The sequence below is a fragment of the Rhinolophus sinicus genome, linkage group LG07 (assembly GCF_036562045.2).
Source record: "Rhinolophus sinicus isolate RSC01 linkage group LG07, ASM3656204v1, whole genome shotgun sequence".
In the NCBI taxonomy this organism is placed as follows: Eukaryota; Metazoa; Chordata; class Mammalia; order Chiroptera; family Rhinolophidae; genus Rhinolophus; species Rhinolophus sinicus.
In genome coordinates, this window is record NC_133757.1 from 55,582,197 (window position 1) to 55,606,326 (window position 24,130).

Consider the following 24,130-nt stretch of genomic DNA (forward strand, 5'->3'; position numbering starts at 1 on the left):
TTCTTTACCTTAAAGAGTTACAATGGTACACAGGCGTGGAGGGGGTTTGGAGAATCCTCTCCCCGAGAGGGCGGCGCTTGCGGGGCCCTTCGCGGAAAGGATGGGGAAGAAGGGGCTCCATGCCGACCTCAAGGTGCTTCAGGCCACTGGCCGCTGGAAGGCCAACAGCTTCCATCACCCAGCTCCAGGAGGCGACTCCCGGCTTTCTGGCCCAGGAAGGTTCTCACCTGGGGGCGGGACGGCGCTCAGGCCACGCCCCACGGGCCCCCGGGCACGCCCCTGGAACGAACGCTCCGCCCCGGGGTGTGTTCAGACTGCCGTGCTCCGGGAGTTTTCCTCCCAGCTGGCTCCTCCTCCTGCCCTGCCCTGGTGGCTGCTGCGCCCCCAGGTCGCTAGTGTCCCCGGTGCCCTGAGTGTCCCGAGAGCGGAACGGGACAGAGCTCCACGTCGACCAAAGGCGCCGCTCCCGGAACGCCGGCGGAGAGAGCCGCTGCTGCCCGCGTCCCTTTTCGCTCCTCGCGGCCCCCTACCCCTGTGGCCAGTGGCCAGGTGAGTGAGGGTCCCCAGCCGACCGAGGGCACGGGACTGGGCAGCGGCAGTGCGCCGCGATCCCCGCGGCTGAGGCCTGGGACTACCCCCCTTGCCCCTTCCCGGCCCGGCCCTGCGGCTTCCTGGTTGCACTGCAAGAAGGCGCTGGGTGGGGCGGGGGGGTGCTGTCTGGCTGGTCCCGGACGGTTGGTCCCGGAAGGGCTGCATCGGCCTGCATCAGCTCGATCTACAGCGGGGACTGTCCCCATGGTCAGGGTCACGTGGTTGTGCTGTGCAGCCGGGGTCGGACTTAGCGGGCCTGGGCCGGCTTGGGACTTGGTGATCCTGCGACCAGAAGGCGACTGGCTGGTGTGGCCATGGCCGGTGGTCCGGTCCCCTCCGACCTAGCCGAGTTCTCGCGTGTTGTGTGTGTGCCCTTCCGGGAAAGGCTTGTACCTAGGAGAGCTAGTAGAGAAGGCTGCCTTCAGGAACTTTTTCCCAGAACTGGGAGGACACAAATTCCTGGTAGCTGGTACTGTTGGAGTTTGTTTGTAAGGCACTTTATTTGGGGAATGTGGGGTTCATCCTGGGTGCTATGTTCACCAATAAGTTTATCTCCTTTCTGTTTTCCCCCATCTTCAGCCTTGAGAGGGTTTCAGGGATGGATTCTTGGACTTTTATGTCCCCTGAAGGCTTAACAAGGTAGAAACCGAGTCTGTTGTCTTAAAGGAGTGTTGTGAAGTTCCTCACACAGAGACTTTGGAGGGCAAAAGTTAAGCTAGCCAGTGCTCGCCAAAGTGGGGAACAGTCTGCCTGGGGTATTTCTGTCCCCATCCCTCTGATCAGTGACTTTTCTGTGGAGAGGGGTGTTTTAGGACAGACCCTGGGTGTTGAGGTAGCCAGCTGCTCTGCTCTCTCTCCCCGCCCTTCACTTTGTTCCCGGATGCCCTGACCTGTGCACTATTAGTGCTGTGAGGGGCGAGCCTCTGCCCTGCCCACACGACAGGAACAAAAGCTTGCAGGGCAGAGCCCTGCTGAGTCCAGGAGCTGGACAGGTAGGGCATGTTACCTTGCTCACCACTAACTGGCTCTCATTAAGTTCCCTCATTCCTTCCTTGCTCAGTCAATTGTTGAGAATTCCAGGAGGATTAACAGGTACCCTTCCCTCAAGGCACTTTCAGTGATGTAAGGTGATCCGTAAGAGAGGCTAGGGCAATTTGTTGCCCTGGCGTTGGGTGCTAACCTTGGGCTTCTGCATCCCTCCCTAATCTTGTCTCTTACTAGTCTTGGTTTCCTCATCTTTAAAATGGGTTTAATAACAATACCTACCTCACAGGGTAATTATGAGGATTAAATGAGTTAATATATTTAATAACTGTAGAGCTCAGTCACTGACCTGAACAGGTGGTGACTGTTATACCATGCCTGTGTGATCCAGGTGGATGTCACCCAGAGTAGACATAAAGCTTATAGCAAGGCCTGGTGCAAGGAAACAACTGTGAATATCAACTATAATACTAATAATAGCTGTCACTCCCTTCATGCAGCCGAAGGTCCAGCCAAATTGAACTGCTCTTCTCCTGACCCGTCCCTCTGTCTTAGCTCATGCTGTGCCACCCGTCAGGAGTGCTCTCCTTCCCCCCTTTCTGCCCATTATTCACCAGTCTCCTAGGAGCCATCCAGGTGCCTGTTCACAGCAGGAAGGGACAAGACATACTCTGAGCCCGTGCAGCTCTCCTCCAGTCCTTTGGTACTAACCCACTTCTCGATGGGCGTAGTATTTGTATGGCCACGTGACTTTGCTCTGTCTTTTGTCTCTGGAGGGTGGGGGCTGTTTCTTACTCATCTCTTGGTCTCACAGCACCCAGAATGGGCCTTGCCTAATGTGAGTGCCCAGCAGATGTTAGGTGAATGAGAAGCAGGCCAGGGAAGTAAGTTTTCCCTGTTGTTAAAATATTAGACATGGAGATGGACATGAGTCCAGACTGAGAGGTGGGAGTAGGAGCTGGCTGAGACACCAAATAGGAGGCCCTTTGACTGCTTTATGTAGTCAGGGCAAGGATGACAGACAGGGCCCATCCTGGATGGCTGTTCCTAGAAGGCCAAGATAGATTAGTGATGCCTTGGTCACGTGATTTGGAGGAGGCTGGGTAGTTTGGGATAAAGGAATGAGAATTGAGTCAGAACAGGTTAGTATAGGTTCTTGAGAATTCACTGCAGAATACGGGGAGTGGGGGGTGGGGGGGAAGCCCATGTGGGCAGGGGGTGAGTGTAGAAACGGAACCTGTGCTGAGTGCTGAATGTCCAGGGGTCCCAGGGCCTTTCTGGCGCTCTCTCTCCTTCTGTCTTTTTAGCTGCCGTCTTCTCCCGGTAAGCCTGAAGCAGTTCCTGACACTTGGTCCCATGAGGGCACGTGGGGGAGAGTCTGTGTGTGGATGTGCTGCATAATTACAGCTGAGCAGGCGCACTCAGGTTTCTCTGGATTTTTCCCTTATAACACCCTCTGATCTCATTGCCCCAGCACGTCAGGAATTTGAGTGGTCTCTAGATAGGAAAGGTCTGAGGGGAAAGGAATAAACTGGTTTCCTTGGTGGGAAATTGGACTTTTAAAAGGAGTTGTTGAAATTCAGTGGTGCTTTCTAATAACCACTGAAACCATACCACATTTGACCTACTGACCCTGACTCCTGTACCCTGTGAAAGAAAGGTCTGATGTCACATGGTGGTTTTATTTAGGGGGATTGTAACAGGACAGCCTGAACAGTGACTCGAACCACAGCTGACCATGTTACACTGATGTGAGCACTTAATGGGTGAGGGCAACCAAGGTGTCAGGAGATAGCTCATCTGAGCTGGGTGACCTGGGACAAGCCATGTAGCCACTTAGGCTCCCAGTGTTCTGGATGGTGAAATGCTTACCTCCAATGATTGTTTGCAGAATCTGGTGAGAACATGTTTGTTAAAGGGGTTTGAGACCAATTAGGGGTGGTGATGACAGTGGTGATATCTTGGGTGTGTCACTGCAAGGAACCTTGAAGCTGGGGGTGTCATGTGCAGGTGGTTGACACCTGTCTCTGCGATCCCCTAGTGTCTCGTCTTCCAGGGGCTTGTACTCCTGAAGTGACCACTGCCTTAGCAGAACTGAAGGGAGAGGGATCACTTCCGAAATTCAGAGGGAAGTCAGGTGTTCCCCGCCTCTTACACCTGGAGCGAGGGGAGAGGCTAGCATAGAGGACAGTGAGATAGGAACAGTCTGAGTGAGGGGAGAGAGGAAGAAAACACAGGCTGATAATTGGGAGGTGGAGGGAGCAGATGGCAGGTTAAGCCCTAGGAGTGGCAAGTCGGGAAAAGGGTGTGTATGTGGGAGGGCTGGTGATAGCAGATGTGAGTTTGTTCTGTCCACCTATAAAAAAGGTCATGGCTATTTTTAGGAAGTGGGTGACAAGGCATGTTTCTGTTGAACTCAGCATTAATGAGTACCCACTGTTTGCCTAGCCTCATGTTGTGTGCACAAAAGCAGAGGCCACCCCCACCCACCCTAGGCTGTTCCTCTGCATGCCCGAGAAATGGGACACTGGATGACAAACAGGTCCGGAGCGAGGGAGATCATGGATTCAGTTTTAGACATGTTGTGTTTGAGGTGGCTTGGAGATACCAAGTAGGCAGGAGGGGTCCTGGCTAGAGGAACAGTTTTGTCTAGGTTGCATCTGATACCAAGGGTTTGGTGAGATTGAGGAATTTACCTGGAACAGCTGAGTAACGGAAGATGAGCCAATAAAGGATGCAGAAAAAGAGCAGTTGAGGGTGGGGAGGAAAACCCAGACAGAGTCCCACACAGAAGCCAGGTGAGCCTGCTTCAGTAGGAGGGAGTGGCCAGCGGTGGCTGGGAAGTGACGTGGAGAAAATTGGGCACCTTAGCTGTGGCTATTTTTGGGAGCCAGATGGAATGAATGGGTGGGGGAGTAGCAGGAGATGAGCTGGGTGTAGATGGGCATTGAAGATGTGGGCTTTGAAGGGGAGGAGAAAGATTGGGGGGTGCTGGAGGAGGACTGCCTGCAGGGGCGCTTCTGTTTCCTCCACCCGTTCTCCCGTCCCACCCCAGAAGTTAGCCGCGTGGGTGCCGCTCTGTCTCTTTCCATGTCACTTTGACGCAGGTACCTGCGTGTTTCACCAAATGGATATATGCTGTACAACACACCATGTAGCTTGTGCTTTTGATTAATTTATCATGGACAGTAACTCCGGGTCACTGTTCTCCAGGTCAGTAGCGGCTGTGGAACGTTCTATGTATAATGTTCAGATGTACCATAATTCATTCAGCTTTTCCCTTATTGATGGATACTGAGACCGTTGACTATTTTTGCAACTTAGAACAGTGTTGGAGTACACAGCCTATAGGATCCTGATTGGAATGTCATTGAATGTATTTATTTATAAGGAAAAGTTGACATTTTTCTGATATTAAGGTTTCCAAATTAGTGACAGATTACAGACCTTATACTATGTCTTTACTAGATACTATGAAGAGGATTCTAACTGGAATTGCTGGAATTTAAATATATAAATATATATATAGAGAGAGAATGTTTTGTATCCTTTCTACTTTTTTTGTGTTTGTTGGTCATTAATTTCAACCTTTATCTCTAGTCATTCCTTCTTTTTGCATATTTTATTGCTCTACTTTTAATATAGAAATTAGTTTGTTTATTTTTAGTCACTTATTTTAATTTAAAAAGCATATAAAGCTCCACATTTTCCTTTACGTATAGCTCTAGCTACTGGACTTTTGTATGAAATGTTCACCTTTCCATTGCTTTCTAGTTATTATATAGATAAGTTTTGATCTAAGGATTATTTAGAAGATGGGGTCCTGAATTTATGAGTAGTTTCGTAGGGATGCAGCATGATCATATTTTAGTGTTGACCATTATATTTATTGAGTTATGATTAGTAGAATGTGATCAGCAAACTCTCTTTTTAATGGGCTGTATTAAGATTTTCCTTGTGGCCAACTAACTACACGATCGATATTGAAAGGCTTGATGGACATGAAAGAAGACTATGTATTCTCTGTGGGACACAGACTAGAGATTCCTGTTACCTTGAGCTTGCCCTCTCCATCCTTGCTTATTGATCTGTCAGATTCTGAGAAGTGTATCAAAAACTCTCACTGTAATTGTCTTTTTCAGTCAGGCTCTACTTAACATTTGTTCTAGCTTGGTGAATTCAGCCTTCATATTCGATATATGCAGGTTTATCAAGCTTGTCTTTGTGGATTGTACCCGGTGTCACTTGTTGCTTACGTAGTGCTTTTGGCCTTTGGCCTTAAATTTCATATTGTCTATGTTTTAGGAGAATAGATTGCCAAGGATCTGGGAGAATCCTTCCTTTACAGTCCCAAAACTAATAAATAAGTGCGTTTTATGACAGTAACTGAAAGGCTTAGAAATTTAGAGGTAGGCGTCAGTCAGTTAGAAGCCGGTCAGCCGTGCCCCTTTTGTTTCACTTCAGGCTTATGTGGAGTATGTAGTAATTGGGACTTCCCCATCTGTTTCTCAGCTCTCGAGCTCCCCCTCCTTGACTGTCACAGTGTTCCCCCTATAAGCAGATTTTTTTGGAGGGATGGGTAGAATGAGATTTGCCTGCAAACCCCAGGGGACAGGCCTCTTCCCTCCCTTTGTGGTTTCTGCTTCCTTTAGATCCAAGGACATAGACTACTCTGACTTGCAATTATGTTTCCTTCCTCATTTTGTGGTAGCAAGGTGGACTTTGTTCCCCAAGAGATACTACAAAACAGTACACAAAAAGGACCCATGGCCAAATATCAGATGTATTTGGCCATGGGTCCTATGCTCTTTTGTGTGCTTGTTTTAAGTCACATAACCGTTTAAAGGGACTAGGATGTCTTGTTTTCCAAGTTCTGTTTTTCCAGATAAAGGTAAATGGCTGAAAAATGGCTGGAAAAAACCCCTCAGCCTGCTGAGGCAGTATTATTGAAAGTCCTCAACATATTGCTCATGCTATTATTTCCACTTGTAGTTTTTCTCTGTGTTTGTATAATATGTTTTTGCCCAACCCTTAATTTTTAACCTTTCTTACTCACTTAAAAAAAAAATGTTTCTCCTACAATCAGCATGTGACTGGGGCGGGGGAGGGAGAAAGGACGTCAGAAGACAATGATGGTAGCAAACTGAATGTAGTAGCTTGTGTCTTTGGTAGAAAATTCAGACTGTTCACATACTGGATATTCTTGATTTTTTACTCCTTGCATCTTGTTTTCTGTTTATTATTTATTCTACTTGGTTATTTCTTTCCTGATTTCTGCTATCTTGGTTAATTTTCTCATCATTCCTCATCCCCACCCCCCTGCATTAGGGTTCAAATTCAGTCATGAATGAAGAGAGGTGCTTCTCTCTCTCTGCAGAAATTGGAGTTTAGGGTTAATAAGTGTCTGTTCCATGAAGTTGTCCAGGCATCACACTCCATATGTACGTATGTAAAGTTGCTCCCAGCATTCTCTAGGGCTATGGTTTTTAAACTTGAACGTGTATGAGAACAACCTGGAAAGTTTGGTAAAACCTAGATGACTGGACCTCACCTCTAACGGTTCTGCTGTAGGTGGTATGTGGATGTGGTGGTGCCTGAGAATTTTCATTTCTAATAGGTACCCAAGTTGTGCTGATGCCGCCAGTCTGAGGACCACATTTTAGGTTGCACTGCTCTTCCTGATTTGCGGCATTTCCCTTACCCGCCTGGACCAGGACAGCTGGCTTTCTCATCTCCACGACAGGGCCCTTATTTGGCTGCCAGGGATGCTCCGAAACATAGTCCTTATTTGGAACTTCCATGTGCCAGGCTACAGTTAGTGTTCTGTTATAGAAGCAAGAGGTGACAGATGGTTTAAGGGGGACAACTAGAAGTTTCTAGAACACCGCCCATTGCTGTCCTTAATTTGAAGCTACTACTGTGCTTGTCAGTATTGCCATTGGCTAAACCAGTATTCCTCAGGTTAGGATGTGGGAATGGTGCCTCGTGACAGTGGAGAGCCAGCCGGTAGTGCAAGGCATGGTGGCCTCTGATCCTGTGGGCTGGTGAAGAAACTGGCAAGCTGCAGCTGCTTCTCTGAGAGTCCTCGCTGCTTCCAGGCTGTTCCCAGTAGTCAGGTCTGGCAGCCACACATTCTGCCACTTGGAGCCACCTCCTGATCTCACAGGCCCCATGGGATTGGGGGGCCCCTCTAAGACCCAACTTTGGGATGGGGAGTATCTTGCTGTGCTTCCTCCCTTCAGCTTGCCTCCCTCAACTCCAGACATTGCACACAAATGACTAGTTTGGGTAGAGCTTGGGGGCAGAGGCCATTTGAACCCTGAACTGAGCTGGGGCTGATGGTCAGGCTTTTCATTTCCCAAGTCCATGCTCCAGCGGGAAGGTGGAGTGGAGCCCACAAGTGTGCTGAGTGGAGGGGAGCCTCCTGGGCCTAATGCATCCGCCTGGAAGGGGAGAAACATGGCTCTAGTGTTTGTCCTGCCCCAGCCAGTCCTGAACCTCTGCAGGCCCCTCTGCTCTCTGGGCCTCGACTCCCACCTCAGTAAAATGAGCCATTTGAACCAAATGATTTCACGAAGGCCCCTTCCAGCTCCAGCGTTGTAGAATTCCTGTGTGATCCAAATGCCAATGCACTGGGAATTGACTTTTTATTTCTAAGAGGTGTCTTTCAGAGTCTCCTTGCTCAAGTTCAGTCCCTCAGTTGGGTCTAGACACTGCCTCCTTGCCAGTCCCCCAGCCAGTTTTGCCCAGATTTCTCCAGGCTGGGCAGCCCCAGGTGCAGCCCTGGGAGGGTAGTGTCTGAGGTTCTGCTTGGCTAATGATTGATGTAGGCCTCAGCTATTCTTAATTCATGGCATGTGGGTGGGGAGGGGAATGTTTACAGCACTTTCTGTGGGGTTTTTGTTCAGTGCCTGGGAAAACACGTCAGGGTTGGTGGAGTGATGCCCTGGGGCTCCCTGGCTTGTTTTGTGGATTAATGGCACGCGTGACCCACACCTCAGGTGAGGCAGAGCCCCACGAGGAAAGTCCCTGCAGAGATTAGGGCCACCTACCCGCTTCCTAGAGTTAGGGATGCTCGTTACACCTTTGAGGTCCTGCCTTGGCATGGGGGTGGGGAGGGGAATGTCCTAGTGTCCTCTGCCCCCAGAATTCCTGGAGCCTACGTACCAGAAGCTCTAGCAAAAGCGGCCGTCAGAACAGGTGCCACCCAGGGTGTGGGAGAGATGAATCAGGGTCCACTGGTGTCCTGTCGGTGTGCGTCGCCGACCTCGCTGTGCTAGCCCTGTACTAGCTGGTGGCAGGAGGAGGAGAGAGCTGTCCTACAGCCTGGGCACTGATTCTGCCTGGGAGGCCTCGGCAAAGGCAATTCTGGCTCTGGCACTGGTTGGGTGTCTAACCCTTGCTTGTTGGTGATCATTTCCGAACCTTAGTTCCCTTGAGATGGCAATACCTATCCTGTAGCAACACTGTGAAAGGTAATGAGGGGTATGTAATGAGGTAATATATGTACCGCTCATAGGTATTGAAAAAATAGGAATATTATTAGAACACTAGAGAGCATAGAGAACATTTTAGGCCAAGGGCTGGGAAGCTCCAGGAAGGAGAATCATTGCGGGTGGAGAAATAAGGTGGGCTTCCTGAAAGAGGTGGGGCTCCATCTGGCTTAAAAGAAGGCCAGGGTTGACAGAGGCTTAAGGAAGGCTTAAAGGAGACAGGAGGACAGACCAGGTAGAGGGGCTATCTGAGCAAAAGTCCTAAAGATGCAAAGTGCTGAGGTTTCGCTTGGCTGAGCTACGATCAGGCATTTCCTGCAATTTTTTTCCATCGCACATATACCTCTGGGAACCTTCCATTTTCTTGCCATGGCACAGTGTCACTCGTGTGGGGAGAGTGGCACTTTGGCAGAGCTTAGGATCCCACCTGCACAGGGGTCAGCCCATGCCTGAGATCTGAAAGAGAATCTTTTCCTCTAGTGTGTTCTGTAAGCTCTGGTGGGGATTTATTTTCAGCTTCCACCTGTGCAAGGCTGGCTGGAGCTCTCGCCACCATTAGAAGAGCAGCCCTCAGGAAGTGCTGTGGATGAAAAAAAGGGTTCTATGGAAAGTAACCGCACAAGATGATCTGATCCTATATTCCTAACCGGGAAGGTCCTGGGTAGGGACACCCCAGGCCTATCACTTCTTTAGTAAAAGGTTTATCTTTGCCTTAAGGAAGCCCTGTCCATTGTTTCTGTGCACCTAGAGTTAACACACCTTTAAACTGTAACCACCCTCCAGATCACATAACTTTAGACTATCCTGTAATCTGATCCCCATTTTGCTTTCCCCCACCTCCATGTAATTTTCCTTATTTCCATCCTTAATTTTAAATCCATAAAAGAAGCTGCAAAAGTGTTGTTATTCTCCAGAGTATTTGGGATCTTGCTCCCCACCATATGTTGTCAGTTTGGCTCAAATAAACTCCTATAAAAGTTCTCTACAGGTTGGACATTTCTTATATCGACAGTGCAGGGTACCTCAGCCACTGGGAGCTGGAATAAATACTCTGTCAGGTCTTCTAGGTTTGAAGGGACTGGGCTTTCCCAAAGCTGTTTGAACAGGCCCCAAGGGCTGGGTGAGGGCCTATCAGGGCCTCCCTGGTAGAGGGCCGGGGACTGACTCCCTGCTGCCTTTAGATCTTTAGTCTTATCCACCATCCCTCTCTCCCTAGTGTATTGTGAGAGAGGATCTGTGACAGATTTTCCTATGGAGGTGAGATGGCTCATGTATCTTAACTGGCAGAGCCCCAAGTAACATCTATTCAAATCTTTGATTACAAATACAGGTGCTTGCAGGGACAGCCCATGTAGGGACAGTGGGCCGTTGAAGCAGGCACACCTGGCTGAAGGAGGCAGCTGCTATAGCCATAGCTGTTTGTCACCACCCAGAAATGTAGGACCCTTGTTGTCAGGTCTCCTATTTTTCCATTTAAAAAAATCAAGTCAGAGAATCTCTTTTGCAGCCCCGCCTCTCCCCACAAAGAAATAAATGTTTGTGAACTACAAAATACAAAACCTTCACAAAGCGCCAGGTTCTGGGCAGCAGAAGTTGACAATGTGGATCCCTCCCAGCCCCACTCATTTAATAGGTGAGGGAGAGATGCCCAGGAGAGTTTTGGGTTTGTCCATCAGTGGGGAGAAATGGTTTTCTAGACACTCGACCCACCCCTCCTCAGCTCATCCCACCCCTCCTCAACTCCCAAAGATCAATTACCTGATCAGCTTTATCTCATTCTTCCTGGGAATGGCTTTTAAACAGGTCCACAGAACAGCTCGTGGGTATTTTCCTGTAATGGCCTTATTGTGTTTCTCTCTGGCTGAAGGGAGAGCTTGGAGCAAGCGAGGACTTTGTTTTTTCCTCCTCTGTCCTCTGGGAGTCTAGCTGAGAGATGGAATTGCTTTGAAGCTAATAGAAGTTCAGCTTCAGCCCTGCCCCCCTTTTGGGCTTATGGCCCTTCCAAGCCCCTGGGAGTGAATTCACAAAGTCTTGTGGTTTTGTAAAATTTGCCAAAAAGTGTTGTTATGTATTGATTTCTTAAAAAGGGCCCCTAAAGTTGTGTAGACTCCAGGCCCCTTAAAACCTGGACCTCCCTTACAGATGTTGGTAAAAACCTAGGGATTGGCTGGTGTCTTGCCTTTTGGACAGTGAGCTCTTCTCGGCTTGGGGGCAGCAGGTGGGGGTCCTGGGCCAGACTTGTTAGGATCTTGCTGTGTCACCTTGGCATGTCACTTCCCCCTCTCAGGTTGTCAGTTGCTCCATTTGTGAAATGAGAGTGGAGGTGGGGTGGAGGGGAATGAACTGAGTCATCTCTAGGGCTGAGTGACCTCGGGTCCTGGCTGACTGGGTGTGATTGCCCAGCTTGTGCAGATCAGACCTTTTCCCTCCCTAGAGTATTTGCGTGGCTGGCTGGGTGTGTCAGGCCTGGTCACATGGCTGGGTGTGTCAGGCTTGGTCACGGAACTTTTGAGACCCTACAGCCCTGAGTCTCAGCATGACTCATGTTGACTGATAGTGCAGGTGAGCAAAGCTTTCTTGCTCTTATACCCAGACACACAGGAAAGGTGAGCTCCTGATGCCTCCTTTCTCAGTTGGGATTGGTTTTCTTGTGGTCTTGGTGGCTTATTACTTTTCTTGTCAAAGAAAACTTGCAGAGTTAGGGCGACTTGTGCATAGATTTCTTATACAGAGAGCAGAGGCCTTTTCAAAGAGGACACCATGGAAGGATCTGGAGGGAAGGAGAGAAGCAGTGACAACTATATATTTGTTTTCTATTGCTGCTATAACAAATTACCACAAACTTAGTGGCTTAAAATCACAACCTTTTTGTGGTAAAATATATATAACGTAAAATGTACCATTTTAACCATTTTTAGGGGTGCAGTTCAGTGGCATTAAGTACATTCACATTGTTGTGCTACTATCACCACCATCCGTCTGCAGAACTTTTTCAACTTCCCAACCTAAAACTCTGTCCCCATTAAACAGTAACTGGCCATTTCCCCACCCCGAGTCCCAGGCAACCACCCTTGTACTTTTTGTTTGAATGTGACTACTCTGGGTACTTCATGAAGTGGAATCATAGAGTATTTATCTTTTTGTAACTGGTGTTAAAAAACAAAATTTAACTGAGTAAATTGGAAGATCTAAAATTGGCTTTATTAAGCGAGTGATTCGTGAATCGGGCAGTATCCCATCTACTAGTAGCTAGAGGGGTGCTCTGAGGGGTTGTACAAAATGGAAGCTTTTTATAGGAAGAAGGGTGAGGCAAGGGAGCTATTAAGAAAAGAAAGGATTATTTTGGGGCCTGGACATTTTTTCTTTGGGGGAAGAAAATGGAAGGGGTTTTTATCATGCAGATTGCCTCTTTCTATGGTGGGGGTGGTGGGGGGCGTGGAGAGGGCCCAGGTGACTTTACCTCCATGTTTGCCAGAAAACTCCTGACCTGTTGATTATGATTATGTCTCTGTGAGGGGTTGAAAGTGCAATTAGATCAGGTATTAAATCTAGATTTGGTATCATGGACTTCTAGTGGTGCCATTTTGGGCCTGTGGTTTTTTTTCTTTAACACTGGCTTATTTCACTTACAGAATATCTTCAAGGTTCATTCATGTTATAGCACGTGTTAGAATTTCCTTCCTTTTTAAGGCCACATAATCTGTAATGTATATTACCACATTTTATCTGTTTATCTGTTGATGGACATTGTGGTTATGTCCACGTTTTGGCTGTTGTGAATAATGCTGCTGTGAACACGGGTGTACAAATATAAGTCCCTGCTTCGAGTTCGTTTGGGTATGTATACCCAGAAGTGCAATTGCTGGGTGGTTAATGTTTTGAGGAACCACCCTACTGTTTGCCACTCACTGTACCATTTTACCCCATGACTTTCGTGTCTTGCAGTTTTGTCTCATGGTTCTCTCTTATTGGCAGTGTTGTTTCTTTTCTGGAGGCTCTAGAGGAGATTCCATTTCCTTGTCTTTTCCAGCTTCTGGAGGCCATCTGCTTTTCTCAACTCACGGCCCCTTCCTCCACGGATGGAGTCCCGCTCATGCTTCTTATCTTTTCCTTTCATCCTTGTTTCTCCTTATTCTTTCTTTTCATCCTTAACACAGCCAGGAAAGGACTCATGTAATTAGACTGGGCCCACCTGGACAATCTAGGCTACGCTCCCCATCTCAGGGTTGGTCACCTTAATCACATCTGCAAAGTCCCTATTGTCATATGAGGTAACGGTCACAGGTTCTGGGGGAGAAGGGTACGGGCTGTCTTTTGGGATTTTTAAAATCTTTTTTATTTTTCATTTAAAGATTTTATTGGGGAAGGGGAACAGGACTTTATTGGGGAACAGTGTGTACTTCCAGGCCTTTTTTCCAAGTCATGTTGTTGTCCTTTCAATCTTAGTTGTGGAGGGCGCAGCTCAGCTCCAGGTCCAGTTGCCGTTGCTAGTTGCAGGGGGCACAGCCCACCATCCCTTGCAGGAGTCGAGGAATTGAACCGGCAACCTTGTGGTTGAGAGCCCACTGGCCCATGTGGGAATCGAACCACAGCCTTCGGAGTTAGGAGTATAGAGCACCAGCCGCCTGAGCCACTGGACCAGCCCTCTTTTGGGATATTTTTGAGGGACCTAGTCAAGGACCCAGATGTTGCCTTGATCTTGGGCTTTGAAATGCCCTCCACCCCCACCCCCCCACTCCTTCCCAACACTGCACTGAATCCCCACGCCCACCCCCCACCCCCGTGTAGGCTGGACTACTGATAGAACAAGTTTAGGTGCATGTCCAGGATCTATGATGACCCTTTTTTTCCTCTCCGAACATCAGAGCCTGCCCTTTTTGGCCACGTGGGAGAGAATAACACTGGGTGAGCTGGTCACAGAGTGAAGAGAATTATCCGTACTTTATCAAGTTCTTTCCTGCTCTCACTTTATTCAGTCCTCACAGTAACTCCAAGGTAGATGGGTGGGTTATATCATTCCAGACAGATTGGAAGTCCAGAGAGGTTAGGTCGTCAGTGAAGGTCATACAGTAAGTGGTGGAGTTAGGACCCAGACCCTAGCTCCCAGGCTAATAGGTCCTAGGGAGTAAGTTAAAATTAACTGAGTACCTACTATATGCTAATAAGCGACATGGTGAATAACTTTGTATGTGTGTATCCGTGCATTCGATCCTCACAGCCACATAGTAAGATGGATGTATTTTCCCCAATTTTATAGGTAAGGAGAAAGGCCCGAAGAAGTCAAGCAACATGCCCAAGGTCACACAGCCAGCAAGTGATAGGGCTAGGACTAGAATCATTGTCACTGTACTCTAAACCCTGTGTCACCCTGGTTGCCCAGCAGCCCTGTTGGAAGGTGATATCAGAGCTGTGGGCTCTGGGTAGAATCCATACAGCAAAGCCGAGAAGTCTCTTGTAACTGTCCTGTGATGTTTGTGGCTCTTGAAGGGGGGTGTGGGTTGTGCTGAGATTGGGGAACTGGTTTAGAATGTGGGACAGACAGTAATTGGGGGTGGTAGAAGGTCCTGCAGAGAATCTGGGGTTGGACCTTCTGAGACTCAGTGTCACGATGCTTACTTAGGCTGTGTGACCTGGGGTGAGCCACTCAGCTTCCCCATCCCTCACCCGGACGAAGGAGGGGTTCAGAGAAGGCGCTCCCCAAGTTCTCTTCCAACTGAGCCATGGAAAGTTTGCGTTGTACAGATAGTAACTGCTGTGGGGCTTGGAGTGTGGGGCACCTCTGTGGGCCGAGGTGATGCTGGAGAAATGGCACGTATGTTGGACTTTGCAGGAAATGGAGGGACTTGAGAGCTAAGTGTAAGCTGCGAGGAGGGCTGTGCCTCTGGCACTTGTGCTTGATTTACATCTGCTGGTCCCGCCTACTTTGTTTCTCAGGCTGGTCCTGGGAGGAGCCCCTTCTGATCAGGTGGTGTGATTGGGAGCAGCTTCCCCCATCGGAAGTGGTGAAACAAAGACACAGACCTGTCTCCCCAGTCTGAACTGCACTTAGAAACACAGCCCACAATTTCCTTTTACTTTAGGGGAAGGGGAGTGTTTTCTTCTGTCCTGACTATGCCTTGAACTTAAGACTTGGGTGAGGGGCTTTTTTCTGTTGCTGCTACTGGCTTATCACAAGGACCTTGGTGTCTACAAGGACTAAGTGTTGGGTTTCCGGAAGCCTGTTTGGTGTGGGCAGGTGGCAAAGGGCAGTCTCCCCATGAACAGGAATGAGCCAGGTTTGCCAGGGAGTTGTGCTGTGGAGCAGTCGATAGAGAGACCTCTTGTGTGAATCTCTGTGCCTGTGAAAGTGGTCCTTCTTGCCTCAGTCCCTCCGCTTCTCATTTCCAAAGACCTGGTCTGGACAGGCAGCTGAGAGGAGAGAAAACGGTTTCTGTCAGGGTGGAGGGCTCAGAGTAGCAGTATAGGCGGTATTTACAGAGCGTTGGTTCCAGGACCCCCGCAGATACCAAAATCCAAGGCTGTTCAATTCCCTTATATAAAATGGCATAGTGTTTACGTATAGACTATGCAATCTGTCTATATACTTTAAATCATCGCTAGATTACTTACAATACCTAATACAATGGACGTAGTTGTTTTGCTATATTGTTGGTTGAACCCGTGGATCGGAAGCTGTGGATACTGAGGGCTGGCTGTCCTGACAAGGTCCAGGGTGCCCGCAGGACTGGAGCTTTGTGCAGAAAGAGGCCCTGCTTCTGCCAGGCCTTCTTCCCAGGCAGGTTTCTTTCCCAAGAGGCCTTTTCAAAGACCCCCTCCCGCCTCCTCACAACCTCCCCTCACAGTCAGCTTCTTGACTCTGCTTCCTGCTTTCCCCATTCCTGGAACTTGGACCAGGCTCTGGGCACCCAGGGATGCGGAGGAGATGGAAAGAAAACATTGCCGATTTCCTATTGGTGGTTTCTCCTTGGGAAGATGGGAAAATCCGACACAGCCATGTGCAGGACACCTGCCTAGTACAGGTCCTGGTACAGGGCTGCGCCTAGTGGGAGAAGGAGCTGGCAGACTTCATTCCACACCTCCCATCCTCTGCCCTTCATGCTGTTCCGACTCTCCCACCGCTCCTGTTACTCCCCCACCCCTACCCCATCCTCGCCCTGCCCCCACATTTCTCATCCTGACTATTATCAAAAGGCCCAGGGTCCTCTGGGACCCTCTAATCCTGTTTGCTCTTTTATATTGGAGAAATTGATATGATGAGAGATTAAGTGATATCAGAATATATTTGATATTAAATGGTTACCATTCACATTTTACAGATGTGGGAAACTGAGGCCCAGAAAGGCTAAGTAACCTGCCGAAGACACACCTAGTGCAGAGCACTGGGATTTGAAGGAGGGCAGTCTGGCCTCAGAGGTCATGTTCTTCCCACTGCCCTCCACTGCCTTTAATGAAGTACCTGGGATCGTGGTGAAACCTGACATCCTGCGTCCTAATCCCTTGCTGTTCCAGTTAGTGTTTTTGAAGTTTCAGTCTTTAAAACACAAGTTTCTGGGGCCGGTGGGCTCCATGAGGAAGTAAAGCAGAGGTGAAAGCCATGGGTTTTGGAGCCTGACTGCCTGGATTGGAATTCTGGCTCATTTAACCAGCGGTAACCTCGCACGAGGTACATAATCTCTCCACACCTCAGTTTCCTTGTCTCTAATATGGGAAGCATAACCTTATTATTTGTCTTTTAGAGTTGTTGTAAAGTTAAAATCCATGTAAAACACTTAGCACAGTGCCTCGTCCATAATAAGTATTTAATAAATGTTAATTATTCTTATTATTGCCTAATAAGTTTGGGAAATTTGAGTTAAAGTTAAGCAAGCTCCTTCGTTACAGGACTTCTCAGAGTCTTTATTATACTATAATGAATTGGCACTTTCTCGGAAGGGGATGTAGTAGGCAGAATTTTCCAAAAGTTTTGGACACTAATCTCTTTCTTTATTTAGCTGGGTAGCTGGTAAATTCTCAACTTGCAAGATGTCAAGCTGGTGCCGCAGAACACAGTTCAGAAAGCACTGAGCTGCATGTCATGCAGCTTGTTACTGCTTGGGAGACTGACCTGGGGACGGGGGTCCAGGTTAGGTCTGAGCCAGACTTGGAATGACTGTATGTGGCAGAGTTTGGGCTTCCCTCCTCCCCTCCACATAGGTGTGGGGAGCTGAGACTCCTGAGGGTTTCTGGAACCTCCCAGGCATGAGAAATGGTCTTGGCCAACCCCAGTTCAAAGCACAGTTACTGCACTGTCTTCCTTTTGCCCTCGGAGGAGGGGTTTTAAAGTAGGTCACCAACTAATGGCAGGACTGGCTGGGACCACCAAACAAGCCAACCAGCTCTGGTTGAAATGGTTACAAGTTCTGCAACATGGCCCTGTTACGGGAAGGAAGGCAGTTCTGTTCTCAACAGGCCAAGTTCTAGCACAGACCCTCACCCTAACGTGTCTGACTTGAGTAAGCTGTCTCTCTGGTGTATTTTTTTTTTTTTAAAGATTTTTATTGGGGAAGAGGAACAGGACTTTATTGGGGAACAGTGTGTACTTCCAGGCCTTTTTTTTTTCCCCCCCAAGTCAAGTTGTTGTCCTTTCAATCTTAGTTGTGGAGAGTGCCGTTCAGCTTCAAGTTGTTGTCCTTTCAGTCTTAGTTGTGGAGGGCGCAGCTCAGCTCCAGGTCCAGTTGCCGTTTTCTAGTTGCAGGGGGCACAGCCCACTATCCCTTGCGGGAGTCGAACTGGCAACCTTGTGGTTGAGAGGATGCACACCAACCAACTGAGCCATCTGGGAGCTCAGCGGCAGCTCAGCTCAAGGTGCCGTGTTCAATCTTAGTTGCAGGGGGCGGAGCCCACCATCCCTTGCGGGACTCGAGGGATTGAACTGGCAACATTGTGGTTGAGAGCCCATTGGCCCATGTGGGAATCGAACGGGCAGCCTTTGGAGTTAGGAGCATGGAGCTCTAACTGCCTGAGCCACCGGGCCAGCCCTCTCTGGCATATTTTAGCTGCAAACTGAGTCGGTTAGAAACTAGATAATCCTCAAGGTCCCTTCCAGTGTGGGAATCTATAAATATAGGCTTAGAGTGAAAACCTAAAGAGGTGTCCCCCTCAGGAGTCCTAAAGTCCAAGAGGAGGGCAGAGCCCTGCGAGGTGAAGCCCCCAAGTCACACCCAAAGGATAGCGAGATGTGTGGAGACGAGCGCCTGGCTCCAGGTCACTGACTGGGATACTTTTCCGTGCGAGATTCTCAGAACTGGACTACCTTAAATACACATTTCTGTCTTGCTTTGGACCCCATTCATGCACTGCTCTGGGTTGTTGCCTCTTACTGTCCAGCACAGCGATCTGGGGAGGAATGCCCAGCACTCCCTGGGTGATGTGTAGAGGCCTGGAGCTGCTCAGAGAGGCTGAGGGCTGGCTAACTCTTCATCTCCCCAACAGCGTCAAGGGGTTCACCAGGCAGGAATGTGGATGACCAATTACACTGACCTGACCAAACCTAGCTTTGTGAACTACTCAGTGGTGACCTTTGGGTAGGGGGCTGGAGGGGAGAGGGACTTTTGCTTTTCACTTTGTGCCTTTCTGTTCTGTTTGAATTTCCCTACAGTGTGCTTGTGTTCCTTTTATGTTTTTTAATTTTGAAATGTAATTTATTTTTAGAGCAGTTTTAGGTTTACAGCAAAATTGAGTGGAAAGTGCAGGTTTTCCCCTTCCCCCACACATGTGCAGCCTCCCATCCCTCCTTTTTCTTCCATGTCCCTGGAAGTCAGGCAGGACGCGAGAAGATGTGCATGGTGTGTAGCCCAGCCCGTATCTCCATCTTCCGTTGTGGGCTGGGGGCAGTGAGGTTCTTCTTGTTCTGTGTGATTTTTTTTTGTCTCTTCTTCCAACATAGCATTTCTATATTCCTGGGTTTGGGGACTACAGCTAGGGCCCTTGGGGAGCCCTTGAAATTTAATGGTATATTTGTGTATGTACACGGAGTTCTGACAACTAAGTTCGCGAACTTGTTGCAACGACATTGCTAACCTTTTTTGATATCAGAGGGATTATTCATTATGAGTTTGTACCAGCTGGACAAACAGTTAACCAAGCTTACTATTTGGAAGTGCTGAAAAGGCTGCATGAAAAAGTTAAGACAACTTGAACTTTTTGCCAACAATTCATAGCTCTTGCATCACAACAATGCACCAGCTCACACAGCACTGTCTGTGAGGGAGTTTATAGCCAGTCAACAAATAACTATTGGAACACCCTCCCTACTTGCCTGATCTGGCCCCCAATGACTTCTTTCTTTACCTGAAGATAATGGAAATACTGAACGGAAGACATTTTGATGACACTCAGGACATCAAGGGTAATATGACGACAGCTCTGATGGCCATTCCAGAAAAAGGGTTCCAAAATTCCTTTTTTGGGAGGGGGGGAAAGGGGAACAGGACTTTATTGGGGAACAGTGTGCACTTCTAGGATTTTTTCCAAGTCAAATTGTTGTCCTTTCAGTCTTAGTTGTGGAGGGCGCAGTTCAGCTCCAGGTCCAGTTGCCGTTGTTAGTTGTGGGGGTGCTGCCCACCATCCCTTGTGGGATTTGAGGAGTCAAACCGGCAGCCTTCGGCATTAGGAGCACAGCTCCAACCGCCTGAGCCACCGTGCCAGCCCCCAAAATTGCTTTGAAGAATGGACTAGGCGCTGGCGTTTGTGCATAGCTTCCCAAGGGGAGTACTTCGAAGGTGACTGTAGTGATATTCAGCAATGAGGTATGTAGCACCTTTTCTAGGATGAGTTCGCGAACTTAATTATCAGACCTCATACACAGCTTTAGGGAACAGGCCCTATTACGGTCCCTGAAAAGCCCCCTATGTACCTGCTGTATATTTTCAACTTTCCCCTAGGGCCCTGCGGCTCAGTTCTGATTGGATCTTGGGACGCCTGGGTTCTGGAGCCTGTCCACAGAGCCTACTGCTGGTGATACAGGCTAGAGAGTACAAGCTGGAAAGTGTCCAAGTACCTCAAAGAAAGAGTGTTTCCTAGAGTGTGGAGCTCAGAATCGCTGGGGATGGGGTTGGGGATGGTGCCTATTTAAATTTCAGATTCCCGGGCCCATCCAGGTTGAAGGGCCCAGGATGCCAGGCCCAGGCATTTGCAGTTTTAGCTAGCTCTCAGGTGATTCTCATGCGTGATGATGCAGTTACCCAAAGTCTGGTCCATAGTCAAGCAACATCGGGAGCGTGTTGGAAATGCAGATTTTGGGGGCCCATCCCAAACCTGATTCAGACCTTGTTGGGGAGGGACCCAGCAGCCTGGCTTTTAACAGCCCAGAAGATGGTTGTTTTGCAGACTGAAGTGGAAAAGCACCAATGGAGCCAGAGGGGGCCACAGCTAGTTGTAATTAGGTGCACAGCTGCAGGTAGATGGGCCCAGCGTGGAGGGAAGGGGGGTGTTGGTGCTGCAGTGGCCCCAAAGGAGGCAGGACCAGAGACTGGAAGTTCCCCGGATCCCGCTTTCTAAGAATTGGAGCAAACCTGAAAGAGGCCAGCTGTCTGCCCTATGTCGCCGTGTCAGAGCGCCTGACCAGAGCTGACGTAGAACGTGGATGTGCCCTGGCCTGTCAGAATCACATCAGCAATGTAAAGCATCCCCACCCAGACACTGTTTTACTTTGTGAAAGGACAGGAGTAGGAAAACGGCATTGGAGAGCACAGGAGGTGTGATACTTGGGGCTGCTGGAGAGAAAGCGCACTGCTGGATTGTAATGCACTGTGTTCCTTTCTCTTGTGGACAGTGAGGTTGGATAGGCATTGGAAGGGGCAGGTGGGGGGCCCCTGGAAGCCCTGCCTGAGCTCCCCTCTGAGCCAGGATATGGCAGCCCCGGGGTCCCAGGAATGACTTCACCAAGAACAATAGGCCCTGATGGTGGCTTCTTTTGAGAAGTGGAGGCCAGTTACCCAAAGACTGGATGATGAGTAGACCTCTTAATTTTCAAAAAAGGGAAGAATGTGGACGTTGTGAGTCAGCTGCATGCGGATTCCTGCAGCCTCCTAGGACGAGTAATAGCTGGGTAGTCCCTGGGAGCCAGGGTGGGTTGCCCCAAGCTCTCTGGCTGGTTTGCTTTTCTCCTGGGGGTTATTAGAAGTTAAACTGGAGGGCTCTGTGCATGGAGATAGGTTAGAACCCTCATTTGATGGAGGCCCTCTTTATCCTATTGTGAACGCTATAGGGAAATGTGTGCTGGGTTGTGGTGGAGTTAGGTGGCCAGATAGGTGGTTTGAGTACCAATACCCTCTGTCGTCAAGCCAGGGAGTGGTCAGCAGTGACAGTTCAGGAGTGTCCATCCCTGGCCCTTTCTCTGCGGGTGGATATGAAACAGCTAAGTGAGAGCCCTCTGAGATGTTTGCTGTCTGTCAGAATCCCAGATGACAGTAGGTTATAACCTGGGCAGAAGGTAAGGGAGGAATTTAACCACAGGTCTCCATTTTCCAGAACCCAAGTGTTAGCAGCCCTGGGAGGTGGGGAGGAGGGAAGGAGAAGGGAGTGGGTCACAGACTCAACTATTTCAGGCAGGAAGAAATGGTGGGGAAAGTGACTGTTGTTTCAGGAGAAGAAATTTGGAGCTCTCTTGGGGAAAGGGGAAGACCCAGGGATAAAGGACTGCTCCTTGGACCTGGGATTACACCCGGCTTATGGGGCACTCCAGGGCAGAGCTCATTGCCAGGGGACAGATTCTGACTCTTGCCAGGAACTCTGAAACCCTCATGGGGTGAGTGCCATCACCCTAGGAGCAGGCTGAGGCTGGCCAGGCGGGGAACACCCAGGTGGGGAATACCAGTTGCCGAGTCGCATGATATATTTATATAATAATGCTAACCCCAGGCCCAGAGCGGGGCTGCCTCAGACTGAATAGACCCTGTGTGAGTTATTCAAATCTTGGAAGAACAGCCACAGCCTCCAGTGAGCTCAGAAATCCCCACCTGAATTGGGGCTTTTTTAAAGTTGTTTTTTTAAATGGTCAGTACATACATGTGGCAAAAAAAAATGCAAATATATAAACAGTAAGTTCATTTCCTCCCCAGTTTTTTTCTCTAAAGTCAACCAGTGTTACCCAGTTTTCTTGTTTATTGTTCCAGGGATGGTCTCTCTGCATATATATATACACACATCACTAAGTTTGTATGTTTGTGTTTTCTTTTTTAAAAGAAATAGCTTGGTATGATACCTTGATTAATAATGGTGACCATTTCATATCCCCATATAGAGAGCTGGCTAATTCTAAAAATAGCTTGAGTATACATTGTATGGCTCTTGTGATTAATTTCACCAGCCACTTATAGGTGGACCTTTAGGAGTTTGTTGTAACAAAGCTGCAGTCAAATCCACGTGTACATGTCACCTCACACGGGTGTATCTGTGAAATAGATTTCCAGAAGTCGAGTTTTTGGGTCAAAGAGTGTGTCATTTTTACTTTTGACATCTCTATTTTTAATTGGCAATTCTCAGCATATTAATGAGTGTGAACATCTTTAATCTTTAGTCCTTTTTCTATAATTGCCTGTTCACATCATTTGAGTTTCTCTAGTCATTATTGGTCCTTTTCTTATTGTAAAATGTTTTCCCTAAACTTGTCATTTCTCTCATCTTGATGTTTTTCTATTTGTTTCTTATGCAGAAGTTTAATTTTATATCTTTGGGGTTTGGGACCACTTCTTACATTTAAATCTTCGGTCTGGGAGAAATTTATTTTGGGGTATGGAACAGGGTAGCATCCAGTTTTTGTTTTGTTTTGGGTGTTTTCCCCGTCTGGCTGTGGCTGGGGCCTTTGACCTCTTTGCTCTGGGAAGCGATGAGAAGTGGAAGGGGCGTCTTTGGTGCCCAAGCGTCTGCATGGTGGTGATCTGCAGAAAGAAAGGTGCAGGAACACAACTGCAGCTCACCTTGTTCTCTCACAGGGGCCTTCCTCTTTCCCCCATCAGAAGGTTCCTGAGCCATCCATCATTCAGATCCCAAGAGTATGGGGTTCTGGCCGAAGGGTCAGGCCCAGGGCAGGGCCTGGCGGGCTTTGTGCTGACCTTCCACCAGCCACAGAAGAGTCAGCCTGAGGTCAGCACCACTGGAGTCTCAACCATCACACCACAGTGTGCAAGGGAAAGGGTCTTTGGCCTACCCACAGGTAGCCAGTTCTAGCTCTCTCCAAGGTCAATTGGCTATCGTCTGGCCTCCCATGGCCTTGCCTACAGTTACCTCTGGGCCCACTAACCAAAACAAATGACCTCACCCATTGGGCTGAGAACCAGGCCCACCCTGTGGGAACTGGTGGCACTTTAAGAAAGTCCTTCCGCTTTCTTGGAAACAGCATGCCCAGTTCACCAGCATAGCCAAGCAGGGCAACGAGAATTTTGTAGATGGAGAGCAGCCTCTTGAGCAGTGTTTCTCAAAGTGGAGCCCCAAGACCAGCAGCATCTCCTGGGAACTTGTTAAACATGCAAATTCTGGTTCTACTGACTCAAACCCTGCGGGTGGAGCCCACCATTGTATTCAACAAGCCCTCCTAGGGGTTCTGGTGTACTGCAGTTTGAGAACCAGTGGTCTATGCTGGCTTTGGGTCCAGGGCCACCAAGGTGGGCTTACCTCAGGTCAGCAGATGTGATTGTTAAGCACGCCTGCGGGTGTCCTCACACACCCTCACCTGTAATTGGTTGCCTTTGCAAACTGCAGCAGTCATTGATTAGCAAGGGTAGGCAGGTTTCATGGCAGTCTCTGGGAGGCTGGTGTCACCACCAATCTGTACCTCCTGGGGAGTTTAATTGTCATGGGACATGGCAGAGAGATCTGTATACAAAGGGACTTTGTGAGAGCAAGTATCCCCCTCAGCAGCAGCAGGCAGGACCGGTTCCAGGCCTTTCTCCTTCCTTTACTGCTGACATGCACTGCACGTACCCTTTCTGAGTTCCACCTGCCTCTTAGAAACAGGATGGTGCTACCTCACTTGCCTGATTCCAGATCCTGGATCAGATGAGCCCTCCTGAGGTCCCTTCTTA

General features: G+C 48.8%; 1 protein-coding gene across 1 annotated transcript in view; it reads left to right on the plus strand.

Moving 5' to 3' along the window:
• Positions 1-321: 321 nt before the first annotated feature.
• The window catches only part of ANXA11 (annexin A11), a 41,682-nt gene continuing 17,873 nt past the window's right edge, over positions 322-24,130 (plus strand). The window contains exon 1 of the mRNA XM_019749493.2: positions 322-549. The gene's annotated coding sequence lies outside the window, so the exon portion shown is untranslated. The remainder of the gene's footprint in view (positions 550-24,130) is intronic.